At 48.9% G+C, this 12,478-nt stretch overlaps 1 protein-coding gene across 1 annotated transcript in view; it reads left to right on the top strand.

The window, feature by feature from the left end:
• Positions 1 to 8,984: 8,984 nt before the first annotated feature.
• Positions 8,985 to 12,478, top strand: part of CEP250 (centrosomal protein 250) — a 45,143-nt gene continuing 41,649 nt past the window's right edge. The window contains exon 1 of the mRNA XM_056121446.1: positions 8,985 to 9,082. The gene's annotated coding sequence lies outside the window, so the exon portion shown is untranslated. The remainder of the gene's footprint in view (positions 9,083 to 12,478) is intronic.

Raw genomic sequence — 12,478 nt, 5'->3', positions numbered from 1 at the left:
TGACAAAATTAAATCATGCTGGGGCTGGAGTAATAGCACAGAGGGTAGGGCATTTGCCTTACACGCAGCCAACCCAGGTTCAATTCCTAGCATCCCATATGGTTCCCCAAGCACCGCCAGTAGTAGTTCCTGAGTGCAGAGCTGAGAGTAACCCCTGTGCATGGCTGGGTGTGACCCAAAAAGCAAAGCAAAAAAAAAAAAAAAACCCCTAAATCATGCTCATTGAAAACAATTGTAAACCATGTCAAGTTTACAAAACAAAAAGTCCCTTCTCCCACCTTCCCACTCTTTTTGTTTGTTCATTTTTGGTCCACACTGGGTGGTGCTCAGCGATTATTCTTGTATCTGTTCTCAGGGATCATGTAGGAGGGCTCAGGGGTCCATATGTGGTTCTAGGGATTGAACCCATGTCGACCATATATGCAAGGCAACTGCTGCAAGTACCTGCTCTACAATCTCTCCAGCCCAATATGTCTCTCCTAAGGAGATCTTCTCAGGCTGGAATGCTAGTACAGTGGGTTGGGCGTTTGCCTGGCATGTGGCAGACTCTGGTTCAATTCCCGGCATCCCATATGGTCCCCCAAGCACCTCCAGGAGTGATTCCTGAGTGCAGGAGTAGTCATTGCCAGGTGTGACCCCAAAATAAAATAAATAAATTTTTAAAAAGAAAAATCTTCTCGGTGGACTCCTTCCACCGTCTCTCACTCTATCTAACTCCCCCGCATTATGTAGAGGAGAACCCTCGTAGATCAGTGAGCTCACCTCCACTTTGCAGCTGAGGCAGTTGATGGAAAAGGTGGGTTGCTCATGGATATGAGGAGTTCAAATTCAGGCGAGAGGGTTGGTTCTGGGGCTCCATGGTAGAGCGTATGCCTACGAATGTGAGAGGCCTCAACCCCAGCACTGAAACCAACCAACCTAGTAACCAATGCCAGGCAGCGTCTCCAGGCCCAGTGATCTCCCCTCACATTTCTCTACGTGGCTCCTGTTCAGAACCTAAGAGTTTAGTTGCTGGGTCCTAGGAAGCAACAGAAAATTTAGAATATAATTAGGGACCTATTATTTTATTAATGTAGGAGTACTTATTTATTTAGTATTAGCATTTATTATTAGTATTAGTATTTATTCAGCCATTGATTAAGCTGATTGAGTTGGGCATGAACTCTACATTACTTTTTTTTATTCAGAATGTTCTTCTCCAGAACAGCAGAGGAGAAGATTATCCATGACTTCTACTCAAATCTCTTCGATAGCCATGTCCACTTGCCGACATACCAAATTCCACAGGATGGGTATGTCATTCCCAACATTCTCCCTTCCGAAATCCGACACGCCATTTCGTCGGTAAAGAAACAAACAGCACCCGGCCCAGACAAGGTCAGACCTGAACACCTGAAGAACCTGCCGTCAGTACTCATCAATACACTGGCTTGGCTCTTCACTCGCTACCTGTCTGAATGCAAGGTTCCGTCCCAATGGAAAACCAGCAGGACCGTACTACTGTTCAAGAAGGGAGAGACATCCATGACATTGGCAACTATCGCCCGATCTGCCTATTGTCTGTCATCTACAAGTTGTTCACTCGAGTCATCCTAAATAGGATTGGCAGAACACTAGATGAAGGACAACCATGCGAGCAAGCAGGGTTCCGCAAAGGATTCAGCACCATCGACCATATCCACACGATAACCAAGCTCATTGAGGTTTCTCGGGAGTTCAAGATGCCGCTCTGTTTAACGTTCATTGATTTAAAGAAGGCCTTTGATTCTGTTGAGACGGAAGCGGTCATTGAAGCCCTAGCCAATCAGGGCATTCAAGCCCAATACATCAGGATCCTCCGTGAGCTGTATTGCGGATTCACTACCAGGATCTCACCATTCTACAAAGAAGTGATCGTTGATGTCAAGAGAGGGGTTCGGCAGGGTGATACTATTTCACCGAAACTCTTTAGTGCCACCCTCGAGAACATCATGCGACGACTGGAATGGGAAGGAATGGGAGTGAAGATAGATGGTCGGCAACTACACCACCTCCGCTTTGCTGATGACATTGTTCTCATAACACAAAATAGTAGCCAAGCGGCACAAATGCTGGCCGACTTCGACCATGAGTGTGGAAAGGTTGGACTACAGCTGAATCTCACGAAGACATTGTTTATGAGAAACGATCTTGTTCCTGATGTTCCATTCACTCTAAATGGAACGAACATCTCCGAATGCAACAGTTATGTGTTCCTAGGTCGAGAAGTCAACATGACAAATGACCTGGCACCCGAGCTCGAGCTGCGCAGGAGGAAGAGAGCGGCTTGGAACGCCTTCAAGAACGTCGAAGAAATAGCTAAGAGGACGAAGAACCTCCGGCTCCAGGCACATCTCTTTGATTCCACTGTTCTTCCTGCATTAACATATGCCTCAGAGACCTGGGCCCTACGCAAACAAGATGAGAACGCTATTCAGGTCTCCCAAAGAATAGAAAGAGCTATGCTTGGAATATCACGTTTCACTCAAATGAGAGAAAGAATCCGGAGTTCCAACATCTGTCGACGATCAAGAATCAGGGACGCTGTCTCATTTGCCAAGGTGTCAAAAATCAGATGGGCTGGTCACGTAATGAGATTTAAAGACGACCACTGGACTAGAGCTGTTACTGACTGGATTCCACGGGATGTCAAAAGACCGCGTGGCCGCCCACCTACCAGATGGTCAGACTCCTTCGTCAAGATCATGAACGATCGGTTTGAGGCTCTTCATGTTCCCAGAGCGAACAGATGCCATTGGGCTACACTAGCACGCGACAGGGACAAATGGAGACGTTACTGGCGCCCGCTCGAGCAAATCGACAACTAACGGGAAGTTAAGTGATTAAGTGATTAAGTGATTCAGAATGTTAGTTTATTTTATTATTATTTTTATTTTAATCACTGTGAGATACAGTTTCAAGCTTTCCTGTTTGAGTTTCAGTCATACAATGATTGATCACCCAACCCTCCACCAGTGCACATCTTCCACCACCAAGAACCCCAGTATCTCCCCCATTCCATCCCTCCCTCTGCATCTATGACAGACATCTCCCCCATACTCTCTTTTGTATTGCTTATGATGAGTAGCATAAGATGTCATGCTGCTACAAGAGTGGCTGTGTTTTCCTGGAACTCCAAAATTCCAGATAATTAGGGTTTAGAGAAATCTCTGCAGCGAGCTTCCCAGTTTCGAGATTCTTTTGTGTGTCTCTGGATCTTGGCCCCCAGGAGCTTAAGTAGCAGCCAGAGGTATTATGTGGGCGTGACCTCTAGGGTCCCATGGGGGACAGGGAAATGAGAAGGACCAGCTCATCCCCTATCCCTTTGGGGGCCTATTTTTAAAATTTTTTTTATTAGTGAATCACCATGGGGTACAGTTACAGACTTACAAACTTTCGTGCTTGTGTTTCAGTCATACAATGATCGAGTCACCATCTCTCCACCAGTGCCCATTCTCTACCACCAATGGTCCCAGCATCCCTCCCACGACCCTCACCCCAACCCCCACCCCCTCCCCCACCCCCCGCCTCTGTGGCAGGGCATTCCCTTTTATTCTCTCTTTCCTTTGGGGTGTTGTGGTTCGCAGTAGAGATATTAAGTGATTAAGGACCTATTTTTTTTGGAGGGGAGGGTCACACCCAGCAATGCTCAGGGATTACTCCTGGCTTTGCACTCAGGAATTACTCCTGGCGGTGCTTGGGGGATCATATGGGATGCCAGGGATCGAACCTGGGTTGGCCGCATGCAAGGCAAACACCCTACCCGCTGTGCTATCACTCTGGCCCCAGGGACCTATTTTTGAGGAAGGAAAAGACTTGAGCCTGTGGGCCGTGTGACTAAACATCCATCATTGTTCAAGTCCTTCATGGCTAGGAGAAGATGCTCCCTCACCCATATAAAATGCCAGTCCTGTGACTGGAGAGATGGGACAGTGCATTGGTCCCTCGCTTTGCACGCAGCTGATCTAGGTCATTCCACAGTACCACATATAATCCCTTGAGCAACACCAGGAGTTATTCCTGAGCACAGATCCAGGAATAAGCTCTGAGATCAGATCAGTCAGGTGTGACAAACTCCCCCCCCACCTCCCACCCCGCCTGCAAACGAACAAGCAAATAGAAAATTGTCAGGCCTGGCTGAGCTGGTCACTTAGGGCTGAACTGATCAAGGCTAGGATTGGAATAAGACCTGCACATTGAGACAGGGGCAGAACAGGGAAAAATTGTTCAATTGATGAAAAGGAAAGCCAACCCAGAATCAGCAGTGGGAGAGCCCGGAGGACATTCCTGGCATGCATTTCCTGGGCATCCCACGATCTTACACACTGCTGTGCCAGGCAAACTGCTTGAAATGCTCGTCTGACCCTGTCTGCTCAGCAACTCTGCCCTTCACCATTAGATTTTCATGCCACCTCCTCCATGAAGCCGGCCACACCCTCTTAATAGAACTTAGCACACTCTGCTTACTTGTTTGCCTCCCACGGAGTCTGTGCATAGAGGCTATAACAGGGGCCATGTGTTATAGTGCTCTGCCAGGGACCAGTAGAGGCTCTGACACACAATTGGTGCTCAAACAATGCTCAGTGAGGAATAAATGGACCCCAAGGGAGAGCGGCAATTCGCAAAATACTGCAGAGACTGTCCTTTTGGGATGAGCTGGCACTGAGAAAGGAATCACTGGGTTTTGTCCCAGTTTTTATCTATCATCCTTTGCTCACTTCAGCCATTCAAGTATTGACATGGAGAGGGGAAGGTGGGAAAGGGCCAGGAAAGTCTTCTTGAAGCAGTATTTTGTTTGTTATTGTTGTCATAGGTGACACACCCAGCAGTCCTGGGGATCAAATTCATGGGCTCACATCCTTTACAAGTTTCTGGGTCTGACAAGTGTTTGTTTCTGTCCATCAACTAAGCACTTTGGCTCAAAGCATCCAAATGTTTTGAACAAAGATGACTTGAACAATGATGGATGTTTTAGGCTATTAGATAAAAGAACATTTGGTGGGGCTGGAGCGATAGCACAGCGGGTAGGGCGTTTGCCTTGCACACGGCTGACCCGGGTTTGATCCCAGGCATCCCATATGGTCCCCCAAGCACCGCCAGGAGTAATTCCTGAGTGCAGAGTGCAGAGCCAGGAGTGATCCCTGAGCATTGCGGGGTGTGACCCAAAAAAGGCAAAAGAAAAAAAAAAAGAAGAAGAAAACATTTGGTTACTTAAGACTTTACTCTGAAACTGCACATCACGAATCACGAATCACGACCATCCTGATATTCGTTGATTGCCTCGAGCAGGCCCCAGTAACGTCTCCTTCATCCTAGCCCTGAGATTTTTAAGAAAGTGCTATATTCAAGGCTCTTTAGGAGAATGAGATCCATCATTGTTACTGGTAGTTAGCATATTGGATACGTCACGGGGAGTTTGCCAGACTCTGCCGTGTGGGCAGGTTACATTCGGTAGCCTGCCAGTTTGACCAAAGTAGGAATGAGATGCCGCTGGAGCGATAGCCGACCGAGTTCGATTCCTCCGCCCCTCTTGGAGAGCCCGGCAAGCTACCGAGAGTATTCGATATGCCAGACACAGTAACAACAAAGTCTCCAATGGAGACGTTACTGGGCCCGCTCGAGCAAATCGACGATCAACGGGAGGGCCTTTACCTTTTACCTTTACCTTTAGGAATGAGATAATAAGATGTCATAGTAAGATGACATCCGAGGCATTCGCAGCCGCGTGGTTCCAGGAGCTGGTTTTTATAGTCTCTGAGTCTTGGCCGTTGATGGGATTAAACTGCACATACTTAGTTTTAAAAAGAAAGCCCGGGGTCCAGAAAGATAGTACAATGGGAAGGCACTTGCCTTGCATGTGGCTGACCTGAGTTCAATCCCCACATCCCATATGGTCCCTGAGCCAGCCAGGAGAGACTCCTGAGTGCAGAGCCAGGAGTAATACCTGAGCATTGCTGGATGTGACCCAAAATCCCCAAGGTGGAAAGGAAGAAAGAAAGAGAAAGAAAGGAATGAAGGAAAGAAGGAAGGAAGGAAGGAAGGAAGGAAGGAAGGAAGGAAGGAAGAGAAAGAAGAGAAAGGGAAGGAAAGAAGGAAGGAGAGAGAGGGAGAGGGAATGAGGGAAAGAGAGATAGGGATGGGGGAGAAGGGAGAGGGAGAGGGGGAGAGAGACCATCCAGGCAGGCAGCTTCTTGGCATGCATAGGGGAATATGTATAAAGAAAGAGCAAAACAGCAGCAGGTCCTTGCACTAGTGAGGTGAGGCTACGGGCCCTGCTCCTAGAGATGGAATTCTGCATATAAAGAGAGACACAAAGGGATTCATACACATCTCTACTTGAGATGTGTAATTCCTTTATTTTATTGGGTACCCTTTGTCTCCCTTCTGAAGAAATCCACATATCCATTCTCTCTCTCTCTCTCTCTCTCTCTCTCTCTCTCTCTCTCTCTCCCTTTCCTCCCCAAATAAAATTATTCTACTTCAAAAAAGAAGAGAGAGAGAGACCAAGAGAGCAAGAGCATTAAAAGGGGAAAGGAAGGAGCTAAATTTACTTGGAGAAGATCAGAGCTGGTTTTCTTTCTGTTGAGTGGGGAGTTTGGCCTCTCACAGAGGTACTGGGGGCTGTTCCCTCATGGTACTTGAAGTTGTCTGCCATTCTCAGGGGTCTAGGTAACCAGGGCTCCTGTGTGTAGAGCTTGTACTCCATTTGAACCATCTCCCTGGCCTCCGATTTGCTTTTCTTTTTTTCCCTGTGTGTGTGTGTGTGTGTGAGAGAGAGAGAGAGAGAGAGAGAGAGAGAGAGAGAGAGAAGTTTTTGAACAATACCTGGTGGTGCTCAGGGGTTACCTATGGCTCGGTACACAAAGGCTCACTCTTGGAGGTGCATGGGGACCATGCAGAGCTGAGAATCAGACAGGGCCTCCTGGATATAAATCTGCACTCAGTCCATTGAGCTGTCTCTCTGGCCCTGCGTTGTTTTGTTGACTTTGGGACCATACTCAACAGTGCTTAGGGCTTACTCCTGGCTTAAGACAAAAGCCCTCCCCGCTATACTATTGCTCCAGCCCCCAAGCATTCTCTTTTGCCTGATCTATTCTTCCTCCAGTCCTCTTTCGAGGCCATCTCCCTATTCTGGATCATCAAACAGGTTTGAACATGACCATAATCTACTTGTGGCTAGTCCAAGTCTTTTCCCATAGGGCCTTTAGGCCTCAATCCAAGTTATGTGTAAGAACACCTATTTGTTTGTCCCAAATGTTCCTGGCACTTTGTAGGATACTTGAAAGCAGATGTAGAGAATCTCTAGGGGGCAGCATTATCCATTTTCACACATTAGTTAACTCCTCTTTCTGCCGTGGCCCAGTTAAATCATCTTATTATGCTTTAATATGATTTCCTAACTGCTATTAATATATTATTGTATAACACCAGTACATAATAGGTGTTTGAAGAGACCCACACCTATCGATGCTTGGGGGCTACTAGCTCTGCACTTAGGAATTACTATTGGCAGACCCAGGGGGATCATATGGAATGCTGGGGATAAGATCCAGGTCAGCCACATACAAGGAAAGCACCCTACCTATTGTACTATCTCTCCAGACTCACAAACAAACTTATTTTGGGGGGTGCACACTTAGTGGTACTCAGGACTTACTCCTGGCTCAGAAATCAGTGTGGTGGAGGTTAGGGGACCATATGGGATGCTGGGAATTGAACCTGGGTTGGCTGTGTCCAAGGTAAGCACCCGACCAGCTGTACTACCTGCCTGGTCCCAGAGCCTTTTTTGTTCTTATAGGAGAAAGCATATCATATGTTTTGTCAAAGTTACCTTTCCTCTTCCCTGTGGCTGTGGGTTACCTATTTCACACTATTTATTTAGATTTGGGGGCCACACCCAGTAGTGCTGGTGACTTCTCTCTGCTGTGTGCAATGCTAGGGATGAACCCCACCTCCTGCATGCTCAGCCCATTTAATTATCTCTCTGGTTCCACACCTGCGCATTTATTCATCCACCTATTCATTCAGCCTTGAGCGTCTATTTTCTACTCCCTTGTGCTGTGTGCTAGAAATGTACGACTTCATAGTATTTCCGAAATGTATTTCCGACTGGAGAGATAGTACAATAGATAGGGTGCTTGCCTTACAGCAGACTAGGGTTGGACCCCTGGCACCACATACTGGTCCCCCTAGTCCCACCAGGAATGTGTACCTGAGTACAGAGTCAGGAGTAAGTCCTGAGTCGGCCCCCAAACAAAAGAAAAGTGTATTCCCTATGTATCAGAATCTCCTAGGGTATTTGCTTAAATGCAGGCAATTTGCTTTTCAAGAAGTTCTCCAAACGGTTGGCTCTAACGTGGCTCATAGGTAGATGCATGAGACATTACGCTGTATCCTTGGAACCGCTTAAACACACACACACACACACACACACACACACACACACACACACACACACACAAAGTTTTCTTTTTTTTTTTGAAGTTTATGCAAATAGAGAAACTGCGGTCTTCCTGTGGGAAGGGAACTCCCTGTATACAAAGACACGTGGTCGAAAAACACTGCTGTGCTCTTCGGTTGCACTCTCTGACGCTGCTCGGCGCTTTGGGGTGCTAAAGGTGAGGAAAACCTAGAACTGGTGGCCCACAGGATTCGCCCCGACTCCAGCGCAAATCGACTTGTTTGGTTAATTGCGCCCGGGTTCGCGGGTGCAGCAGCGCGCAGGCGCAGTAGAACTCGGGGCTCGACACATGCGCAATGTGCATCCCCGAAGCCGAATGGAGATCGGCCGCGGTACGTTTCCCTTACTCGAATCCAACGACCGGGCTGCCAGGACTCAACATGGCGGGGGCCCGGAGCGGAGCCGTCCGCCTATAGGCGCGCTCCGGGGCGGGGCGGGGCGGGGCGGGGCGCTGGGAAAGGGCGGGAGCCCGGGGGCGGGGCCTGGGTCCTCCGCCCCCCCCGGGCAATGGTGGGCCCCCGCCCCCGGCCGGCTGGAGCCCCGGCTGCAGCCTCTCGGCCGCGCAGGACTTCGCTGGGAGTCGCCGGAGCCGTGCGTGGTGAGGTGGGGCCTCACGGGCAGGCGGGAGGTAACGGGTTAACGGTCCGCCTGCTGCACGTCCGCCGGCCGCTGACGCCCGCGGGAATTCCGTTCGGGCAGCGGCCTCCGGAGGCAGGCCCAGGGCCCCGCGAGCCGGTGCCGCGGTCGCACCGCCCCGCGCTCCTTCCCGCCCTCCGTACCCCGGAGTTTGCAGACCTCCCCGCTTTGGCACGTGACCCAGCCCTGGGAGAGCCCAGCAGCCAGGCTCTGGAACTCTGCGTCTCCCCGGCCCAACTCCGAGAGCTCGTTTCCTTGGAAGCGGCTCCCCGCCGCTTTCCGCAGGCGCGATGGGGCGCCGGGTGCTCGCAGTCTTTGCACGGCGTCGTCAGCTTTCCTGGCCCCTCTTTCCCTGCACTTGTCGGAATGCAGTGCCAGACTTTCCGCTATCCTGGGATCTTGCAGGTCTAGCACGTGAAGATGGTAGCCTGTATTTCCTGAGTAGTCGCGGCGTGTCCGCTCTTTATAAATGCAGCATTACACGCAGAGTCCCATTTAACCATTGCAGTGGTTAGAGCAGTTGCGAGGGGCTAGCACGGCCGGTAGGACTCATGCCTTGCACGCAGCCACCCCTGATTCTATCCCTATTATCCCGTGTAATCCCCAAGCACCGCCTGACCTCAAAGCCAGGAGTCACCCCTGAGCATCCTCCAGTGAGGCCCCCAAAACAAAAAGCAGATGGAATTGTGGATTCTTTATCATTATATCTTATGCATAAAGACACGAAGGCACTCATCAGTTTGCCTAGACTCTCACGGCTAATAAGTGAATGGAGCAAGAAAGCAAACTTTAGGCCAACAGTCTCGAGATCATATGAGAATTTCACCGGGTTGGGAAATGTTTGTCTACTTGGTCTATACCTTTGCTCCAGGAATTATGAAAGACTGGGCTATCATCCACATTTGACTGAAAATGTCTTGGAGAATTGAGATTCCCAGCTTCGTCCATGAGTTCAGGACAAAGCAGAGGCTGGATTCGGCTGATATGTTTGCGGTTCCTTCACTCAGCTCTGCCTGGGACTTGCTCCTTTCCCACCTGAGAGCCGAAGGCCTCACCACGGCCCACCTTTAGCACTCAGGGCTGTGACCTGGTTTGTTATGCCTTAAAGAGGCAGTTTAAGGTCAAGAGGTGGAGAGTGATTTTGAACCTCTGTTCCCTTGTCTGTAAAATTAGGACAACAGTTTTATCTGTAAAATTAGGACAACAGTTTTATCTCCGTTTTTAAACCAAGATTGCAAACTACCTGATCTGTTTCTTTTAGAAAGTTTCAAATGTGTTAGTGGTTTGTCAGTCCCCCTGTGGTATGAGGTCAGGTTTGTTCATTCAGTCAGAGACTCTGGGAGTACCTGCTTGATACCAGACATTTTCAGGAGCTTCGAACATAGCAGACAATAATAAAACAGTGTTCCTGCACTTGGGAGTTTTCATTTTGGTATTATACATAACCATCAGATAGAGCCAGATAAGCTTGGAAAATAGAAATACTGGTGTGTGTGTGTGTGTGTGTGTGTGTGTGTGTGTGGTGGCAGGACGGTATTTTATGTTGGGTGGTGAGGGAGTGATTGAGATGGTGACTACTGATCAGCCTCGAATGTGGTAAAGAGCATATCACATAGATCATGAGTTTTCAGGGGACAGGCCCTGTCCTGAGCATGGCTCAGTGCACTCCAGGCACTTACCCCAAAAAGAACTGTGTCTGGAGGGGATGAAGAGGAGCGAAGGAGAGAGAAGTAGGAAATGGAATGAAGGCAAAAAACCAGGGGTATGTTTCCATGTGGTAGAGAATATATAAGCCTAGTGTGTGTGAGGCTCTGGGGTCAACCCCTGGCACCTCATTTCCCCACTTCCAATGTAGCCCCCACAACAGCAATAACAAACAAAACAGTTGAGGATTGGGATCAATAATGTGACCATTGTGAGCTATTAAGGATTTTGGTTTTTTACTCTTAGAGGCCCCCTGAGGTTGCTCTGGGGCATAATGTTACTGTTTTATTTGATGTTTGTTTTTGGGCTGGCCCCACTGGTGCTCAGGGCTTAGTCCTGGCTCTGTGCTCAGGGAACCATATATGGCTATGAGGATGGAGCCCAGATGGGCCCCACGCAAGGCAAGAGCCTTATCCACTGTGCTATCACTTCTTGCTGTTTTAAAAGGATCATTTTGACCGTGGAGATAGGAACTCATTTTGGAAACCAGGCTGGAGACATTGCAACCAACTTGGAAACTTTTGCAGTAATCCATTCATTTTCTGTTGCTATGCAAGAGGTTCCCTTAAGACTTGGCAGGTTGAAACAGCAGTGGTTTATGATCTCACACAGTTGGTCAGAAAGGTGGCAGCAGCATGTTGCCCAGCATCTATTGTGGTCATTACAGCTTGGAATCTTTTTTGGAAGTTGCAGTCCATCTGGGGCCCCGTCTCTGATCTGAGGCGTTGAAACAGGCCTGAAGGAGCTTGTCCAAGGTGGCGTGTTCTGGAACTGTTGGCAGGACACATCTTTCTTGTATAGGGCTCAGATCAGGGGGTCCACTTCCCCCAAAGGAGAAATGAGAACACGTGAAGAGCGACAGTACCTTCATGATCTTGTCCTGGAAGTCATTTCTGGCTGATTGGGGTCAGTGATATGTAAGGCAAGCTCCTTCACCCCTCTATCTCTCTGTCCTCTGCGCCCCTATACTAAAGACAAACACCTCTTTAACTTAGGCATGTAGATGCCCGGGAGGCCCACAAGCTAATTTGTCTAAAGGTGAACTCCTGAGGCCTGAATGACCTGATCTCATCCCCCACACCGCTGGGAAGTAGCAGGACGTCTTAAAGGCAAAAGTATCGAGGAATTTGTCGGCAGACCTTTAAGCCATACACAGGCCAAGGGAGAGGGACTTGGCTCAGGGAGGTGGTATCAGCAAGTGGCAGGACTGGCTTGAACCGAGAGGGTTACCAATGGATTGGTTATATGGAAAAGGGATGACACTGTGGCTTGCGCCATCGGATAAGAGAACTGCCCTTTTCAGAATTGGGGAAGACTGGAGAAAGCAGGGTTCACCTTTTTTTATTTTTTGCCACGTGTGTTTGTGCTCAAGGCTTATTCCTGGCTCTGCACTCAGAGCTCACTCCTAGGGGGCTCAGGAACTATATAGGGTGTACGGGATTGAACCCGTATCTGCCGCGTGCAAGGCAAGTGCCCTGGTCGTTTGTACTGTTGCTCAGGCCACCTTTAGACAAGTTAGCTTGTGGGCCTCCTGGGCATCTACATGCCTAAGTTAAAGAGGTGTTTGCCTTTAGTATAGGGGCATGGAGGATGGAGAGATAAGGGGTGAAAGCTCTTGCCTTATCTGACACTGACCCCAGTTTGATCACTGTATTGCAT

Source organism: Sorex fumeus, unplaced genomic scaffold (assembly GCF_029834395.1).
Source record: "Sorex fumeus unplaced genomic scaffold, SorFum_2.1 ptg000044l, whole genome shotgun sequence".
Classification (NCBI taxonomy): domain Eukaryota; kingdom Metazoa; phylum Chordata; class Mammalia; order Eulipotyphla; family Soricidae; genus Sorex; species Sorex fumeus.
This window is presented reverse-complemented; position numbering and strand designations above follow the sequence as displayed.